Source organism: Eumetopias jubatus, unplaced genomic scaffold (assembly GCF_037043125.1).
Source record: "Eumetopias jubatus isolate StellerSeaLion01/CBP00866 unplaced genomic scaffold, mEumJub1_p1.0 scaffold_9, whole genome shotgun sequence".
Lineage (NCBI taxonomy): Eukaryota > Metazoa > Chordata > Mammalia > Carnivora > Otariidae > Eumetopias > Eumetopias jubatus.
In genome coordinates, this window is record NW_028274815.1 from 18845840 (window position 1) to 18866615 (window position 20776).

The following is a 20776-nucleotide window of genomic DNA, read 5'->3' on the forward strand; positions in this document are numbered from 1 at the left end:
GGGTTCTCTACTCTGGCTGCATGGGCCCCACCCCGAGACTGATGAAACTGGTCTAGCTGGGGCCCACACGTCAGCAGTTTTGAAAAGCCCTCCCTGTTGCAGCCAGTTAAAATCTGTGGCACTATGTACCTCCACAGTGACTGAGAAGATGAGCAGACTCTACCAAAGGTGTATCAGCTGCTGAGAGGAATGACAATGGTGTGGTGGCACCATTTAAATGAGACAGTAGGATTTTCCTAAAATTTAAGAGAAATAAGTTCTTTGCAGGAGATACTCTCACACGCGCACCCCAGTTCCTAGCCTTGCATCCCAGTGTCAGGTCAGCCCACCCTGACTTCTGGAAGAGAGCCTCAGCCCCTCAGCTCTTGACTCTCCCCACACTTTACCCCTGAAGGTTGGCTTTAGCCTTTCATCTCCCTTCCGCTCACCAGGGAAAGCCTGGAGACACTATTCTTTCCAAGATCTGGCATATTCAATCCGGAAAAACCCCACAGGAACTTTCAGCAAGTCATTCTAGGGAGGTGACCCTCCATGTTCATTTCATGGGGACCCAGAGGAAGTGTAGCACCTCATGGTTCTTGGGATAGTCTCAATCACACACATGCATGCACACGCACGCGCACACACGCCCACACACACACACACATACTCTCTTCCCAAGAACATACAATAACTCTCAGATACAGGATTTAGCACACCCTGAATCCACAGTAAGAAGGGAAACATTTTTCTAAAGACTACATCATCTATAAAGAGTTTTTTTCTGAGCACCATAAAAATCCCTGCACATTACTACACAGAATAGCTGCTGGTCTTCTCTCTCCTTCCAGACTGTGTCCAGGAGTCCACCAATGCATCAGAAATGACTGATGGAACAAAATCAGGTGCCCCTAAGGGTCACATTCACATACCCAAAGGCCCTGAGAACACTGGTTTATCAGCCCTGGCTACATGGTAGAATCACTTTGGGTGGGGGGGGGTAGCTGTGAAAAGTTGTCCATGTCTGAACCTAACCCAGATCAATTCGATGAGCCGCTCTGGAGAGAAGGCCCAGGCATGGTTGAGAATCACGGTTGCAAACACTTTGAAAGTAAAGTTTTCTTTACCTTACAACAGAAATTCTTAGGCAAGGCAGCTTCTCTCCTGGTCTCCATTAACAGAATGAGGGAATAGATGAGGTTTATTTTGGGTTCCCTCCCCTATCAAGTATTGAGCAGTCCCCTGGAGAAAGGGTCAGAAGTCGATGTATTTGTACTCCCAGATTCACAAAGAGGATCAAAGATGCAACCATGTAATGGGCTGAATTGTATCCCCCCAAAATTTATGTGTTGAAGTCTTTATCCCAAGTACCTCAGAATGTGACTCTATTTGGAGATAGGATTTTTAAAAAGGCAATTATGTTAAAATGAGATCATTAAAGTGGGCCCTAATTTAGTATGACTGGTGTCCTCATAAGAGGAAATCTGGTCACAGACACACACAAAGGGAAGACCATAGGAAGACACACAGAGGAGATGGCTGCCTACAAGCTTAAGGAGAGAGGTCTCAGACACCTTGATCTTAGGCTTCCAGCCTCCAGAATAGTGGGGAAAAAAAATGCTTTTCTTTTGTTGAAGCCACTCAGTGTGTGGTACTTTGCTATGGCAGCCCTAGCAGACGAATACGGCCCTTTCTTCAAGAAGCTAGCAGCCAGAGTCTGAGATGCCAAGATGATTCACAGTGAGTTAATGGTCCTGACTCTAGGAGGCTGTGGAGACTTTTTCCAAAGCTAAGAGCATATTGATAGCTCTTTTTCTGTCAGGAACACTTTAGTAGGAGTCTCACTGGAGGCAAACACACACACACACACACACACACACACACAACTATGTTTTAAGAGCCTGCAGGTCACTCACATCCCCGGGGGCCTGAGAACGCTAACTCTGTCCCCATAGGGCCTTCCGGTTCCCTCAGAGAGCCTGGCTGTCCCTGCACCTTGATCTGGTGGAGGACAGCGTTCCCTGCCTGGCAGAGCCGGCCCCCTCGCTCTCTGGAGTCCTTCCCATTCAGATTGTATTCTGAAGCTCCCCCTGTGGGGTGTGAAATGCATGAATGCTCTCAAAAGAGCGTCTTTATCCCAGAGCCTGAAAAGGGCATCTTCACCTGTGAATTAGCTTGATTTTTTCAGCTGCCACTGCTGGCTTCTCCAACAGAAGAACCGGCGTCTCTACAAATGGCGTCTCCAGAAGCGGGAGCAACATTCTGTAGCTAATAGCAGGCCGCTGCTTCTGCTGCTTCTGCTTTTTTTTTTTTTTTTTTTGGCCAGGAAATGTTTTCTTTTAGCAGGCAACTTGAAAAATGCCCTTCCAAAGAACTGAGTTGACAGTATAAACGTCTAAATGAACCTTTATTAGAACTATAAAAAAAGTCTACTTAACATGTAATTGGACCATTCTTCATGCTTAAACACACTGTTAAAATCATGTCAACAGCTAAGTTAGAAACCCACAGTAAGAGGCAAACATTTTATCTGCAAACTCCATTTTATAACGTGGTAAGAGGGGATCACATCCATCTCTGTGTCTTTCAAAAGATGACGGACAGAAATTTGCCCAGGTACCTCTGAGCCATTTGATTTTTTTTCCTCTCAGATTTGCTGAAATTAGCTAATGGAAAAGTCATCCGAACAGGATCCTTGCACAAACGCTTGCTGTGAGCAGGATGGAGAGGTGCACTCGAGTCCCCCACACCCCAATGTGACTCCATTTCCATTCCCTTCCTAATCCTAATGTTCATAGAACTGTTTATTATCAACCAGTTTATAGACCTCTAGTTAATATTTGCTCAGGGCTTATGTTGATTTCTCAATACATGCAATTTTCTGGTTTCATCTTTATTTTTAAGGATTAGATTGGATCGAGCTGCCTTGTAGTAATTTAGTTTTTATCTTATGCCTTACAGTTTTATGTTCTTGTAATAGCACTTGCTTTTCCTTTTTTATTTAATTAAATATATCTCATTTCACAACTACAGCATTTTTGTTTTGAGTTTATTTATTTAAGAGCTGGCAGGGTGCTGGTGTTTTGTAGAGGGAACCACGCTGGGTATTTTTAGAAATTCAGAAGTTGGGGAATGCACCAGCTGAGACGACGACGCAAGAAAAATCTGAACTTGGGACATGAATGCTTAGAGATTAAACTTGGATTGCTTTGGTTGCCTGATGGAGCGCCATAGATTAAGTCCTTAAAACAAAACAGAAACAAAAACAAACAGACAACAACAACAAAGTGTGTTTAAAAGTATGCTCAAGAAAGATGTTCCAAGACTCCATCTTTGCCCTTCTACAGAACAGCTGGCTCTGTGCACGAATTCCAGTGCAGGAATACCAGCCCTTGCTACTGCCTTACAACTGCCTCCACATCGTCCAAGAAGGCGCTGTAGACTTGTAAGCCTTTCCGGCCATCTGTGTCTCCAGTGACCAGTTCCATTCGACGGTCCCATGGACACAAAACTTCGATCCGTACAAGTCACGAAGAGGTGTACGAATACAGGTACCTCCGCTGGCGATAGACGACTGAGGCATGACTTGCTTCCAGTTCGGACAAATGGGATTCAACATACAGCTGGGGTCCACGGCCCTCCCTTCCACCCGCTGACCAGGCCGCCACCGGGCCCCTTTCAGGCTTGAAGCAAGAGCTTGAAGCAACAGCAACAGCTTCAGCAAACCTTGGGGCTAAGGCGAGTCCAGGGAGATAGCTGGGGCATAAAATGTAATCAGGGCTCAGATTTGGGGTCAGGCAAAGCTTGCACAACCCTGAGTGATGCCTCCTTAAATCTTGTGCCCCAGACCCTTTGCTGGACCCTCTCTAACCCTGTGGGCCCCTTGTGCATGTATTGCTCCCACAACCACAGCCATACTCAAGGTCCCAGGTCGGAAGCCATTGAGTGTCCTCAGGCTTCTGGTTGCACCTGCACCCGGGACCATGTGGAGCCATGCATCTAATGCCTGTCTTCCATCTTGACCCAGACGTCTCTGCTCTGTGGTCTTTCCCTGAGAAGCACCATCATTCTTTCAGGTTCCCAGTTAGAAAACCCCTGGAAGGTTCACCTCCCTTTCCAGTTCATCCCACTGGGCCAGAAAATCTTGCTGACTCTTCTTCTGTGCTCTCTCTTTCTTTCTAGAGCCACAGCTCCTGCTTTAAAGCAGATTCCCATCATCTTACGGCTAAGTTATTGTGCCAGTCTCCTAACCAGCTCAGTGCCTGCAGGCCTACCCACCTCTAGCCCATCCTCCACACACGTGGTTTTCAAAGCATAGTCCCTGGACCAGCAGCATCAACATCACCTGGAAACCTGATAAAAATGCAAATTTTCAGGCTCCATCCCAGAACTACTGAATCAAAAACTCTGGAGGTGGGATCCAGCAATTAGAGTTTGAATCTGCCTTCCTGATGCACACTAACATTTAAGAATCATGCCTCTCTAGTACACAGATTAAGCTAAACTCTATGCTACTTTCTAACTTAAAAATCCTTCAATGCCCCCCCCCCCCCGAAGATGAAAGTGAAATTTGCTAGCCTGGCTCTCCAGGTACTTTGCAATATGTCACCATCCTATGTCTCTGGTCACATCACTCACTGTCCTGTTAGCCATAACTCAAAGTCCAGCCAAGTTGCCATCCAGACTAATCCCCCAGAGAATGGACAGCATTCTCCTTAGTTACCTCCTGTTCTCCAGGAATAACATCCATGTGTCCAAGAACCATATTATTCTGTTGAAAGCATGCCCACAGCAGTGCTCAGAATCCTGGGGATAGATTAACCAGGCAGGAGCAGTGGACATTGCTGGGAGTGGAAGGGCATTACCATGTGCTGAGTGCCTACCACTGGCCAACCCTGTTGTTGATTAATTCCCCTATTAAGTCTCATTGAATACTCATCAAAAGAATCCTATGAAGGACTGATGGAAACTAGGAGGCCAGTATACACAAGTCCTAAAGTGAATACGAAGGAGTGAGCCTCCCTCTGATAGAAAGTGGAGTAGGAATAGGTATAAAAAGATGAAAAATGGGGGGGGGAAATCCATGCTAAACCCAGTCCAGAGGCCAGTGCCTTCCTCCCATGTTGTTCTGGAATCCTAGAATCCAACAGCAAGTCCCAGGCCCATCCTGTAAGTGCTTCAATACATTTTTTTTTTCTTTGCTGACTGCTGTTGAAGCAACAAAGTCAAAGGGGCCCTTGTCTTAGGCCCCTGATCCAAAGACCCAGCTGCACTGTTTCTGCTAAGTCAGGTAAGAAGAACCAGCCCCAGAAAGAACATGAGAGGCACCAGGGCTGGTGGACTGGTGAGTGAGCACAGGGTCAGATGCTGGGGGTCCAGGTTTCTCAGCAATAGGTCTGTCACTCTCTCACGTCCTGTGACTAGACTCGAGGCGCCAGGTCCTCCAGACCCCAGCGGCTGGCCTGTGCTTTGCTGAGTTTGCACATAATGAGGTCACTGAATCAGCCTCTCTCTAAGGGCCCATCTGACATAAGTTTCTGGGCACAGCATACTGCTCAAGCAAACCCCCCATGACCACGGGCACAATGAAGTGGTCACCTCAAGTTTCAGTAGCTGCAGAGAATCTGCCGTCAAACCAACCTTCACATCCCAAACCCTGCCAGGCGCCACCCCCCTTCCCAGCGTCTCTGCCAGAGCCCAGCACAAATCCTACATCGTGGGGCAATGTGGGCCGGGGGCTGCTTCGGATTTTTGCTCTTACAGTCTGAGCCTTTCAAGGGTGTTTTGCCTTTCAGATTTATCTCGGCAAGTTGCTGTTAATTGTGTTTTCAATTAGTTATATTTAAAACATCTTGCTATTTGGGCAACTGAAATTGCAGTGCATTAATAATTATTAAACAGAGGTTTCTAATCCATTATTTATTGAATAAATTTTTAATACTAATGCAGAACCCATTGTCACTGCCACCATGAGTTTGGCCATTAAGGAAAAAGCTGACGAGAGGAAACTGAAGCTCCAGGATTCTTAAGTGAAGGCCTGCGGAGCAGAGCTTTCTGGAGGAAGGACTGGTAGCTGTTTCTCTTTTATGTCTGTTTAATCAAGGCCTTGTTGCCTGGAGAGACAGAGGGAGTTCCCACATAGTAGGTACTCAGTAAATGTTTGCACAAAGAGAGAATGAATGAATGAGTAAATAAATGAATTTAAGAGGCATTAAAGTAGGAGAGACTCTTTAAGATCTCAGATCCTCCCTACTTTAACCATTAACAAACCCAGAGCATTCAGCCAGGCGTTGAAGTGTCGGTGATGGGTAAGACCGTAATCCCTTCGCTCTTAGTCTGACAGATCATCATTACACAAATTTAAATATAATTATAAAGATGTGGTGAGCCAAGGTGGCACAGAAACCCACGCAAGGAGGTGACCCTTGCTGGGGCCGTCAGAGAAGGCTTCAGCAAACACCTGATGTTAGGTCCCGGGCGCCAAGTTTTCCAGATGTAGACTCGAGGAAAGGGAGTAAGTCAAGCATATTTATGGGCCCCGGCAAAGCCAGTCAGGCACAAACGTGGGCGTGCTTAAGATCATGAGGAGTCTGCTGAGGGAATGAGGAAGCGACCCCAGAGAGGAGGACGGAGCTTTGTGAGCACACTCACAGGTTTTGTTGCCATCCTGGAGACAAACCCACAGGTGGGGGTTAAGCAAGGGACTGATGGGAAAGATTTTTATCTCAGGGCAAGCATACCGACTCCATTCTACTGTGTAGTCTAAGCAACGGGCTGAGGGGTCTCGGCTAAAACTGCAGCTATGGCGAGGAGCGAGGCCAGGAGTAAGAGTGATGTAGTAGCTACAAGTATGGAACCTGGACGCCCAACTCTAGGGAGAGGGTGAGGAAGGCAAAGAGAAGAGTCGGAAATGACTAGTGCTTTGGCCACAGTGGTTTTGAGGAAGGAGGACTAGGTTGAATGTGTGTTGAGGGAGGGAGAATGACACATAAAACAAAAAGCTTTAGAAATGTTAACCTACAGGATACCCGGGAGGAAATCCAGCCAACAATTGGACATACAGGTCTGGAGACCGGCAGGAGATACAGATTGAGCTCTAGGTGGAGACTCATTCACACAAGGGTGACTGTTTCAAGCATCTGTTCAGAATATATTCTGTCCAACACTTGGCTAGATAAACTGTCTGCTATGGGAAGTCACTTAAAAAGATCATCTATAGAATTTTTTTAAAAAGGAAATCTAGACATAGGGAGAGTGTAGCATCTCTGTCTAGGGCAAAGAAAGAGCTACAACGAGAAAATTAAGCAGTAAAATGAAAAGGGATTTTTTTAGAATCCACACCAGTCTTAGACTCAACCCAAAACTAATGGATCAATTAATGTTACAAAACACCACCTCTAAACCTTTGGGACTCCAGGGATGCAAAAGTGGCATCACGCAACCCCTCTCTGCCTCATCAAAATCCCTCAGAAGTTTTGACCCCCAGTTCCACCTCCCTGCCCACCTCTTTCCAGGACATTCTCTGACTACTGAAGACTAGGAAGTCTCTACCCCTCTGAGCACCTTTAGCCCTGCCAACTTCTGATCTTCTTTAGGCTCCGAGCACATGTGGCCTGGGGACTATTAATTTGTCCTGCTCAACCATATACTCAAACATGAAATCTGTACAGCTAGGGCTCCTGGAAGGCCACAACCCAACTGAAGATTCCAGCAAGGCCTAGCACAGGGCTGAGCACGTAACAGTTTGTTCTGGTAATTTCTGGTTCCCCCCAGGAACACTATCAGCCCTGGGGGCCTCCCCTCTCCCGCCCCTGCCCTACGTCCAGGGTGGCTCAGCTTGGCCAAGCACAGAGATGAGCTGTGAGGACCTGAGTATAATGGCCCATTGGATCCAGATCTTCACACATCTTCTGTCAAGTTCCAGCACCAATGGGACTCCAAGCCCTTGGATCATGCAACCTGGCCAGCTGGAGAGAAGACAGAGGAAGAGGGGGGAGGAGGCGAGATGGGTTCGATTGGGTAACATCCCACCTTCCCTCTCTGGAAATACTTCGGAATCCCTCAGGATAGACATTCAAAGGACATAAAACACAACCCCTATGCTGGCAAAAGTGCAAATGAACGGTATAACATCAAAAGATGGGAAGTGGCCATGCCCACCTTCACGTGAGCTATACGCTAGGCCAGCAGACTCAGAAGTGAGATATGTAGGAGCTGGCAGAGGCAGGGGCATGAAAACAGTGTCCACGCAGGATGTGGAACAGTAAAAAGTGAGCCACGCCAGGAAGCTGTCTCCGTCCTTCCAGGCAAAATCCACCATTTATCTCTCTACTTGTTTTCCTATCTGCTTCCTTGATATAAGCTCCTAGAGGCCAGGAACCTGAATTTCTCACCTTTCTACTCTCTACAATGCCTAGCAAAGGGCTTGGCACATTGTAGACACTCAATAAATTGCTGTTGAATAAACCAATAAATAAACCCTATTTGTAAGAAACTTTATTTACTATGAAATAGTTGAGGGTTTCATAAATGAGCTTCTAATCCATTACCAAGTTGGCAGGAAAATATAAAACAATACAGTGTCAAATACTACTGAACAGTATACTATGTGACTTTCTAAAAACATGCTACTAACCCAAGGCCAACAGAAAGAGTAGAGGGGAGAAGCAGGTACAAACTCAAAGGCTATTGCATGTGGTTTTTCAGTTGTGTCTCCTATTTGGGTCAGTGTCTTCCAGGAGAGATTGAAGATCCATTAATAACAGTTGGGTTTTAGGGGAAGTCTTTTTAAAGGAACATGTTGTGCCTTGTGAATATCCTGTGTCCTCAAGGAAAAGAAAATCAGGGAAAGAAAAACTGCAATCAGCCCACTCAGGAAGAATTGGGTTGGGGCCAGGAAATCAAAACAAGAATGAATTTAGCATTTGGCGTTGCTACAACTATCAGGAGATGCTTTATATAATATATGTGTATAAGAGAGGGAGGGAGAAAAGGGTGGTAGTCTTCGTTAAAATTACGCCAGCCAATGAACAGCAAGAGTGGAATATTCTTTTTTTTTTTTTTTGACTATTGGATATAGTATGATCATGGCACTGAGAGATGCAGACCACTGTCATAGTCAACATATAAATCTAATTACTTTTTAAATAACAATGACAATAGCATCAGCAATAAAACATGTAGTGATATTAAAGATTACATGATCTAATTTGGCTTATGTTGACAATCTCGAAAATATTACTGCTGTTGTCCCTTTCCACAGGTGAGAAATTGAGTTAACCAGTGGTAGATCTGGGGTTCAAATGCACATCTTCTGACTTCTGTGCTTTTTCTTCTCTGTGTGGCTTGGAGATCTTTCTGATGGCAAATTCCCGGTAGGTCTGGGAAACAGTGGTGGTTCTTATTCCTGGGCACCCAGAAATCAGAGCTACAGAGGCCCTTGTGTCTCTTCTATTCAGTTGATACCTAAATCTCATAATTAGCAGTATGACACACCCACTTCTTCCAGGCATGGATTCATGGTGGAGCTAGCCCCACTTAGAAGCCACGGAGGGGTTTAGTCTAGAATAAGGCTGCCTGATGACCTATCAGAAAGAGATTCATACTTGGAACTCAGGAATCAAGGAGGGAATCACATTTCTGAAATTATTACACCTACAAGAGGCAGCTTTAATGGCTTGTCCCTAGATTGCATATCCACCCCTCTCTTCCTAGCCTGCTGCTATACTCACTGTGATATAGAGAATGTAAACAGTTAATGCACAATCTTATTGTGAGTATATGCTGCCAAAAAAAAAAAAAAAAAGCATGAGTGAGCACTTGTTAATGCGGTCCACACCATCTTAGGAAGACAAGCCTGAAGACTGGCACACCCCTGACTCTTCCCTCCGTACGGCTAACCTTGGACCCCAGGGACTGAGTGAGAGGGAAAGCAACGATCCAGGACTCAGTGCATTGGTGATGGTTTTCCCGAAATATAGAACCAAAAGGATGTATAGAGAGCTATGGGAGAGGAGATTTATTATAGGAACTGGATCACATGGTTATGGAGGCTGAGAAGGGCCATAGTCTGCCATCTGCAAATTGGACAATCAAGAAACGTGTTAAATTCGTTGAGTCCAAAGGCTAGAAGAATCAGGAGCTCTGATGTCTGATGGCAGGAGGAAATGGACGTCTCAGCTCAAGAGAGAGAATCAGCCCTTTCTTCACTTTTTTGTTCCATTGAGGCCCCCAACAGATTGGATGATGCCCCACCCCACTGGATCATCCTTACCTGTCTAATGAATCAAATGATAATCTCTTCCAGAAACACTCTCTCACACACATCCCCAGAAATAATGTTTTGCCACCTATCGGGGCATCCCTGAGGCCAGTCAAGCAGACACATAAATTTAATCCTCACACTCAGGATTCCCTCCAGCCTCAGAACAAAGCTGCAGCCAGGCTCCATCACCTGTGTCTGCTTCCTGAAACAGGGAAGCACATCTGCCTGTTGGTGCTGATTGCATTGCATTCCACTTCTAATTGTGCCCATCCTGCCCTGATTCAGACAATAAAAGTATGTCTTCAGTGAAACCCCTCTCTTTTTTCCCTTGACCATACTAAACCTCCTCATTTCTCCTTCCCTCCTCTGCAGTTAGTAACCTAAGTCTGCTTGGAGCTAAATGACCCAGTTAATCCAGCCTGGCTGAGAACATGGCTGACTATAAAGGCACTGTCCTGTACACACTGAGGAGTAAGTCCGGCAGCATCGGGGCTATTACACATTGCATCATTTTCCATTCTGTTCCAAGTTCAAGTTTCTAGGTCGAGAATTCAAGAGGCTAGTGGGCTCTGGATCCCCCAAGGGGAACCAAGATCACCTAAGTATGACCTCACCTGTCACACGGTTCATCTCCTCCCCAGGCCTAACCTGGTTTTTACATCCTGAGTTCATCAGAGGACTTCCTTTTAATTTATCCTAAATCTTTATTTCAAAAACAGTCCCTCAAGGAGAGCTTCCAAATTGCAAACCAGGTTGACATCCAGAGGCTTTTTGGCAGCTTATCCCCAGCCTTCTCCCATCTTAGCCATAAGCAGACTGTTTTCCTCACTGGCCAATTTAGAGAATGTAATGACCCTACCACTTTCTCTCTTTCCTTTTCACCTGGCTGTCCTGCAGCTCTGCGCTTGGGCAAAAGCAGAAAAGGAGAGACGGGCGGCGGGGCGGGCATAGTCATGTTGGTGACTTGAATTCCCTCTAGAAAAATGTTCTAATCGACTGGAAAACATAAGAATCTTCTTCTCCATTGACCCATACCCATACATAAACTGCTGCGTGGACACTGGGGCCACATCTCAGGTACTTCTGTTTACCAGCCCACAATATACCCAAATTATAGGACTGTTGCTTACAGAAAGAACGTCGAAGAAGGGAGTGTGCAGAAAAGCTGGTCCTATCAAATCACAGAAAAGCCCTCGCCACCTCAATCAGCATTTGCTCTAAACCTAGCTAACTTCTCAGTCCCGTCAGACCCCAATCCACATATCTGTGCTGTCTTGATACCTTCCTGTTCTCGCTCTAGCACCTTGGGAATGTCACTTTCTATCGAGATCACCCCATTCCAACAAAGACAACATTTCTAAAATCGGTTTATATGTAAATTAATTGGGATTTTAGTCAGAAAAAACAAGTATATGTGTATGCACACAAACTGATCTCCGCTGGGAGATTCTGATGGCAATTACTACCCAATTATACTCAGGATCAGCACTGACAACCCCTCAACCCAGCCACTTGACACCCTGTTCCCCAATGCCACCCTGAACACAACTCAGAGCAGCGAAAGTGAAAACAGACACCTCACTTCTTAGCTCTTTTTCCATGTCTGACTGTGCATGAGAAATGGCTTTCAGAAGAAGCGTGCAATGCGGGGCGGCGGGGGGGGGGGGGGGGGCGGGGCGGGGAGTATCACCAGCCCCGTGCCCTATGTGCTCTAAATCCAGGGCCAAGCAAGGGTGGAGAAGGGGTACTTTTGGAACAGAGTAAATGTAAAAGACAGAAGGCTGCCCCTCCCAGGGATAAAACATGTGGTTTCTCTGGCTCATGTCTTCTCCTTCTTCCCTCATGCATGGTGCCTACAACCTGGTTAACTGATCAAACGTTCAAATGCTATTTGGTGGGACATTCACACCCCCTGATTTTCTGGGCAAGAAATGGCTTCCTGATATTTCTTGCAAACATATTTTTTTACACTACATTTTCCATCCACTTGGCACAAAAACAGGTTCAGTTAAACAAGAACAAATACAGGGGAAAACTGTCCCTTTGGGTCTATCTCTAAGATTCAGCACCCTCTAACCCAGTGACAGTCTTTGTCTTTGTCTTATCTTGGATTCTCACAAACTGCCAAATCTTTAGCATTGGATGTCAGTGAGCAAAGGAAAACCAGCCTTCAGTAACTCCAGTTTTCTACCCAGGATATGGATATTTACTACTGAGAATCCTTCAATATGCTTTTGCAACCGCCAAGGAGCCAAAGGAAGCCCTTGGTTTTCATCAAGGATTCAGGCCACCCTTCCCAAGCTAAGCTGCAGCAACCACCATATTCCCAGGCTCTCTCACTTGTACATTCAGCCAGCCCCAGCAGGCAACCACTCATCCCCTTCCAGACAATCTGGAGCCATTTCAATCTGTTGGCCTGTGGGGATGGGCATATGTAAGCAATACCTTGTGAATGCTTCCTATGCTTCCTAGAGAAGGCAAGACCAATGTTAGTATGAGAAGGAGCCACCTAGTGTATCTTTAGATGAGATCACCCCCCCCCCTCTCCTAAGGAAGTTTGACCTGGCAAGGCAGGTTGGATTTTTCCCCAAATTTTTAAAGATGTGGCAACTGAGGTTCAAAAATTAAGTCATTTTAAAGTTTTAAAAAATACTAGGCATTCAACAAATACCTAGTTGGTTAATAAATGAAAATAAGACAATCAGACAGATACACACCAGACTTCACCCTCTTCTTTGCTTCTCCTCTTAAGGGTCCCAACCTTTACGTGAAAGATATGGTTACTATGAAATCCTGGTGACTCTGATCCCAAGAGAAGTCCTACTTGTTTCTGAAAACTGTCTGAAGTGTGTTTTGTTTTCTTGTTGTTGTTGTTGTTGTTGTTATGTTCAGTGAGCCAACATATAGTACATCATTAGTTTCTGATGTAGTGCTCAATGATTCATTAGTTGAGTATAACACCCAGTGTTTAGACTATATCCCAGAGAGGGCTTCCCCATTCTCAACTCTACTATTAAAAGTCTTGCACAGACCCTCCTTAAAATTAGGATCCCAAGTTCCTGGTGGAGCTGAGTCCTATCATGTTTACTTTCCTCCAGCTTAAGCACCCAGCCAGCTGCAGAAGCACATTTGCTGCATGTTTCCCACACCTACTAGAACTGGGAAGCCCCGCCGATCACACGCAGAGGGGAGAATCAGAGGCAGTGTTTCATAGGTGCTGTGTTAAATTGGAACTTAAGTATGGCTCCCTAAGTTGCTGAAATTATTATTCCATTGGGCACTGATTCCAACTGAAACCCAGCCCCACGAAGGCCCTCCACTGGGGTGCAAAGGAGTGACATAAAAGATGGGAAACCAGGTTCTGATGTTCAGAACCTGAGTGGCATTTTGTATGTCTTAGCAAGACAGCTGGAAGGTCACCTTGGATGCCACAGAATGTTCTAACATTTTTCAAGGAATACTTCCATGATGTTACTGGATCCTCATAACCACCCTGTGAGGAGCAATTGCTCAGGATCAGTACCCTCACTGTGTACCTGGCAATTCTGCAACATTCTGCACTCACCCACAATCAGACAAGAGTCACTGACAGAGGTGGACCCAACTCCTGGGGGTGCCTCCCTCTCTTCTTGCTGGTGATTGCTGTCACTCACTGTTGCTGGTTCCTGCAGCCCAGTACACTCCTTGGGGCCCTCTCTACACTGAGAGATCAGGAAGGCACCTATTTGCCTCTGCCTCTCGCCCCACCGGTCCCTTTTCACCATCCTTTTCCCTGACATGGTGTGGCCCTCCCAGGAACGAGGCCAGGTCTGCAAGCATCAGCCCCTTCCCTGCAGCCTGTCACTTGAGCTGTCCGGGGAGAGTGCCACATCATGCATTTACAGATTAATTTGGTGAGAACTCATTAAGTATATTCTTTCCTTTCTTAAAAGTCTTCTTATGTGTACTTCAGAAGATTTTTTTTCCCATTTATATTTTATACCTAGGTATCTTGTGAGGTCCTGTTGGTATTACAAATGGTACTTTACGTTCTTTTGTCTTCAAGTTTTTACGCCTGATAGGAAGAACACTACATTTTTATGTCATCTTACATCCTAACTGCACTCTTATTGGTTCTCATAGGGTTTTATTTTTATTTTGATGGTTTTTATAAGAAGACAGTAGAGTTCTGTATCTCTCCTTTCTATCAACGTGTGTGTGTGTGTGTGTCTTTGGTACTTCACTGACCAGGACCTCCATAAATCTGTGATTTTAGTGATTTAAGATCTTGGAAAGATCTTTTGCTTATTGTTTTCCTATTCTATATTTGATTAATTTCAGCTCGAATCTTTATTATTTCCTTCTTTCTGATTGCTTTAGATTTAGGGTGCTCTTTTTTTCCCAGTATTTTAAGAGGAAAGATCAAGTTAATAGTTTGAGATCTCTCTTCTTTCATTTTATTAATACAAGCATTCAGAACTATAAATTTCCCTCTAAACACCACTTAAGGTTTTAGTATGTGTATCTTCGTTTTCATTCATCTCGAAGTATTTTCTAATTTCCCTTCGATTTCTCCTTTAACCCATTGGCCATGTAGGGGTGGGTTGTTGAATTTCCATTATGTTATTGAATTTTCTTTTTTGTTGTTATTGATTTGGAATTTCATTCTTTTGTAGGATTCTTTTTTTTTTAAAGATTTTATTTATTTATTTGAGAGAACGAATGAGAGAGAAAGAGCATGAGACAGGGGAGGGTCAGAGGGAGAAGCAGACTCCCTGCTGAGCAGGGAGCCCGACATGGGATTCGATCCTGGGACTCCAGGATCATGACCTGAGCCGAAGGCAGTCGCTTAACCAACTGAGCCACCCAGGCGCCCCTTTTGTAGGATTCTAACTCTTTGACGTTTATCAAAGCTTTTTTCATGGACTACCATACAGGCTAGCCTGGAGAGTGTGCCAGGTACACCTGATTAGAATGTACACTTGGCTCTTTGTTTTTTCTTTAGACGCCTGTCAGGCCTTCTGGTTTATAGTAATGTTCAAGTCTCCTATTTCCTTGTTAGTCCTTTGCCTAGTTGTTCTACCCATTATTGAAAGTAGAGAATCAAAGTCTCCAGCTATTTCTTTTGCAGTGTGTGTTTCTCCCTGCAGGTCTAATAGTATTTGTGGGCTCTGTTGTTAGGCGTATATACGGTACTTGTTATAGCATTGTGATAGACTGATATTTGTATGACTATAAAATGTCTCTTTTAACATTTTGTTTTTGCCTTTTGTTTACTTTATCTGATACTAGTAATAACCACTCCCAATTTCTTATGGTTGATGTTTGCATGATAGGTCTTTTTTTCCATCCTTACTTTCATCCCACTTGTGTCTTTGAATTTAAAATGGATCTCTTAGAGACAGCGTTCGGTTGGATCATGACTTTTTTGTAACCTTGTCTGACAATCTCTGCCTTTTGATTGGATTTTAATACATCTATATTTAATGCTACTATTGTTATATAGTTGACCCTTGAACAACACAGATTTGAACTGTGCAGATCCACTTGTATGTGGCGTTTTTGATAAATATAGGACAGCACTATAAAGTATTTTCTTTATGATTTTTTTTTGATGTAGTGTTCCATGATTCATTGTTTGTGTATAACACCCAGTGCTCCATTCAATACGTGCCCTCCTTAATACCCATCACCAGGCTAACACATCCCCCCACCCCCCTCCCCTCTAGAACCCTCAGTTTGTTTCTCAGAATCCATAGGCTCTCATGGTTTGTCTCCCCGTCTGATTTCCCCCCCTTCATTTTTCCCTTCCTACTATCTTCTTATTTCCTTTTTCTTAATAACATTTTCTTTTCTCTAGCTTGGTTTATTATAAGAATATAATAAATAATACATATACAAAGCATGTGCTAATCAAGTGTTTATATTATCCACGAGGTTTCTAATCCAAAGTAGGCTATTAGTAGTTAAGTTTTGGGGGAGTCAAAAGTTATCCATGGATTTTTACTGCAAGGGGGCTGATGCTCCTAACCTCTGCATTATTCACGGTTCAACTGTAGTTGAATTTGTGGCTGCCATTTTGCTTTTCGTTTTCTGTATGTCATCTCTTTTTCATTCCTCTATTTCTCCTTTACTGTTTTCTTTTGCACCAAGTATTTTCCAAAGCAACATTTTAATTCTTTTAAATGATATTTCAACATTTTTGAAGTTATTTTCTTAGTGGTTGACGCAGGGCTTACCATCTACATACTAATTTATTAAAATCTATTTCAGATTTATACCAGCGAGGCATGGAATGTTACTCCTTTGTAACCCTATACCTTCTTCCCCCTTGTTGTGCTATTATTAGTATGCACATTACATCTAGATATGCCACAAACCCCAAATACATTGTTATCATTTTTACTTTATACAATTTTATGTTTTTAAAACAGGGAACAAAAGAAAACAAGTATTTAATTGCAGAGTTTTTTAAATTAACCTTCTCATTTGCCATTTCCAGTTCTTTGTTCCTGTGAGTTGAAGTTACCAACTAGTGTCATTTCCTTACTGTAGTCCAGCTTTTCTCCCACCCAGTCTCCTGGCACTTATACTGTCAAGTATATTACATTTCTCTCTGCTAAAGATCCAACAATACAATTATAATCATACTGTTTACTACAGCTACTTTCTAAATCAGTTAAGAATAGAAAGAATACACCTTTATACTTTCTTTCAAAATGACATAATGATCTTTACTCTTTGTGTTTCTCATGGAGGTTCAAATTACTGTCTGAAGTCATTTGTTTTTATCCTGGAGAACTTCCTTTAGTATTTCTTGTAGGTCTGCTAGCAACAAATTCTCTCAGATTGTGTTTATATAGGTTATAAAAGTTTTTATTTACCTTCATCTTCAAAAGATTGTTGTGCTAGATATAAGATTCTTGGTTGGCAGGTTTGGTTTTTGTTGTTGCTGCTACTGTTGGTTCCAGAACCTTAAAGATGTCGTCTCACTGCCTTCTGGCCTATATTGTTTTTGATGAAAAGTTAGCCGGTAATAAGGTCCCCTGGTATGTGGTAAGTCATTTTCTCTTGCTGCTTCCAAGATTTTCTTTATCTTTCAGCATTTTTACAATGCTGCGTCTGATTGTTGATCTGTGTTTATAGTATTTGGGCTCTGTTGTTTAGATTAATGGTTTTCATCAAATTTCAGTTTTCAGCCATGACTTCTTCAAACATTTTTTCTGCTCCTTTTCCTCCTCTCCTTCTGATATCTCATTACACATATTTGTCCCATATTTTCCTGAGGCTGTTCATTTTTCTTTTTTTTTCTCTCAGCTTAGATTGAATAATCTTTATCAATCTATCTTTAAGTTTACTGATTCTTTCTTCAGCCAGCTCAAATCTACTGTTAAGCTCCTCTAGTAAAATCTTAATTTTAGTTATTGTGCTTTTCACCTTCATAATTTCCATTTGGTTCCTTTTTTATCATTTCTATCTCTTTATTGTTATTGCCTGTTTCATGAGACATTGTTGTTATATGCTCCCTCCTTCCTTTACTTCTTTAAGCATAGTTTCCTATAGTTCTCTGAACATACTTATATGTTGCTTTGAGGTCTTTGTCTGCAAAGTCTGACATCTGGGCCAATCACAGACAGTTTCTACAGCATTCTTTTTTCCCATATGGGTCATCTTCTACTTCTTTATGTACATGCCTCATAATAACTTATTGAAAACTGGACATTTTAGGTAATACATTGTAGCAACTCTATTTACTGACCTCCTCCTCTGGGCCTCATTGTTGTTGCTTGTCTATTTATTTGTTTGGAAAGTTGGATGGATTATTTTAGTGGTCTATTTCTCCCTAAGAATACCCCCTCTGCTGTTACGGCTCAAAAGGCACAGCCAAGACCCTGCACATTGTCACTCTGGGATGGCAGCGATTTTACTAGTGCTCTCTTTGTTTCCTTCCCTGATCTCTCTCTGTTGTCTGCCTCCATCAGTATCATACCTAGCTATTAGTCTCCACTAATTGCTAGCTAATTATTATTTTTGACAATCCCCTGAGGCACAAATTGCTCCAGTCTGTTGCAATTAAATTTGGATCTTTTTGCAGGGGTAATCTTTGAGACCAGTCTTGGAGATTTGTGTCAGCCCCAGGAGGGTTCTTATTAGCTGACTCTTTCATAGTTCTCTCTAATAAATTTCCAAATGATCTAAGGTTTACCTTACTGCTCTAATGGAGCTACCAGTCTTCCCTTAATTGCATATTACTAAAATCTCCATTGTCTCCAAGAGAATTCCTAGGCTGGAATTTCCTCACACTATGGTACAAATAAAGTCAGTGCACTTGGGAAGAGCTTCAGAGCTCTTTGTTCTTATGGCCTACTTCTCCTCCTGAGCAACAAATCTGCACCACTGCTCCACAGCTGGCAGTAGGGATGGTGGCCTACTTTGCTGAGGCACAATTCTACTCCTTGAGCTTCATTAGGGCTACCTTGGGATGGGGCAACAACCTCCAGTCTTTGTGGCTTGCCTCTCCTGGCATGGAGCCTTTGCCCTACAATCAAGTTAGGCTGAGGTGATTGGGAGCCCTCTTCCTGGGCTTCTATGCCCAGGGTAGTTTTTTGTTTTGTTTTGTTTTGTTTTACAAGGGAGAATGGGGAGAGGAAGAGAGTCCCATATCTCTCAGTCACTCTCGCCTGGAACCTCTGAAACACAGACATGGGAGTGGGGGGTAGGATAAGAAGTGCTAATGGTCTGCCCCTCTCTGGGAGACACCATAGCTCCCAACTGAGTAAAGATGGAGCCTTGTGCTCTTGACTGCATTTTCCGAGAGTGGATGTTCAGCACTATAAGCTGGGAGGGTGGGAAAGGAGGAGAAAATCGGGCAAATGCCCCAGACTTCCTCTGCTCTTACCAAGACTCAGTAAAACTTCAATAAATATTTCTTCATCTGCTGTATTCCCTGAAGACAATTTCTAGAGACTTTGAATGTTTTTGTAAATATCTGTAATTTGCACCAGTTACATTTTAAGGCTAACAAGAGGGTCCATGCTCCTCACACCACCGTTCCAGAAATCACCTCTCCACAAGTCTTTCTTGGGTTCCTACAAGTGTGATTGCAACCTGCACTTTCAGCTCTAGGTGGCAACTTGGACCTTGGACCATTGAGAAGAAAGACAAGAAGAGGGAGAGGTAAAAATTAAAGGTGTGGGGGAAGAAGGGAAGGGAGGAAGAGAGAAGAGAAAGAAAAAAGGTGGGACAGGTCTGTCTAACCATAACTTTGATCATATGGCAAGAACAACAAAAATAAATCTGATTTCAGCCAGGGGCAATACTGGACACAATTTTGAGGTATACAAACCTGGTCTCTGGCAGCTCTGCCTTCCATCTGTGAACTCCTCATCCCTGGTAGACTCCCTATAGGGAACTCTGAGTCTTTTCTCTCCCTCCTATGGTCCTATTACATCTCTGTGTTCAATTTCCAAAGGAAGTTGCCCACCCTTATCTCACATTAAAGAAGGTGTCACTGGCTGGAAACTGTTTAATATGAGATCATGCTAGTGGAATTTGCCTTTTAACTGGGAAAACCCTATTAATCCCGAAGGTATAATCCTCTAAATAAGGAACCTAAGGATTCATCACTGAATCAGCCCAAAAAATATTAGTCCAAAGAGAAGGGGACCTTCTTTAACATTAACTAAGACTTTTTTTTTTTTTACTGGATCTTGAGGCCTCTAGAGCCAGATATTGTGGCTGAAGAATTTCTAACATGTCCATAAATCCGAGGAAGCATACTTTCTCAGTAAGCACAGCTGCTCTCCATTTGGTTAATGATAGCCCATTTCAAATTTGGTGTATGCAAACAAAAGAGCCAGCAGGCCCATCTCGATATAGCTTTCCCACAAAAGCCTCTGTGCCTCAGGCTGCCACATGGTCTCTGGTAGAGACAGAAGTGTTTGCGTTGCATCTGATGCAATGAGACTGGACTGTGTCAGTGAGCACCAGGTGTAGGGATCAGGTTATACTTTTGATCTGGCAGCATTTAGTAGCAGACAACCCAGTGAAAGGTTCTCAGAAAGATACCAAGGGCCATGCCAATAGCAATGCCAGAACAGAAGCAAAAGGGAAGAAATAAGTACAGGAGAAACACACAAAGCTCTCAAAGCTTAGGCAAATTTGGCTCAATCCTTGTCTTTCTAGGTGATTTTCTTAGGTTTCTCTGTGCAATCTCAAGGGTCAACCCAGTTTTAGTCAATCTAATGTTGGCCTATGATCCCATACTTGGGAGGAAGTTTTATTCTCTAAAGGTCCATCAAGTCACTACATTTTAGAAGCTTTCCTTGAGTTTTGGGTTTGTTTGTTTGTTTTTTCTGCGGGGAGGGAGCTAGGCTTCTCTGTCTTCTTGTCTCCCATTCTACTCCATTTCACTCAAAATGGGTGGAAAACAACCAACATTCCCCAAAATATCCATCCTGGAATAGAGGGTTCCATCCCCGTCCATCTGCTTAAATATAACCAGCAGACTGGAATCTGGAACTCTGAACCCCTCGTAGGAACAAAGGCCAACCA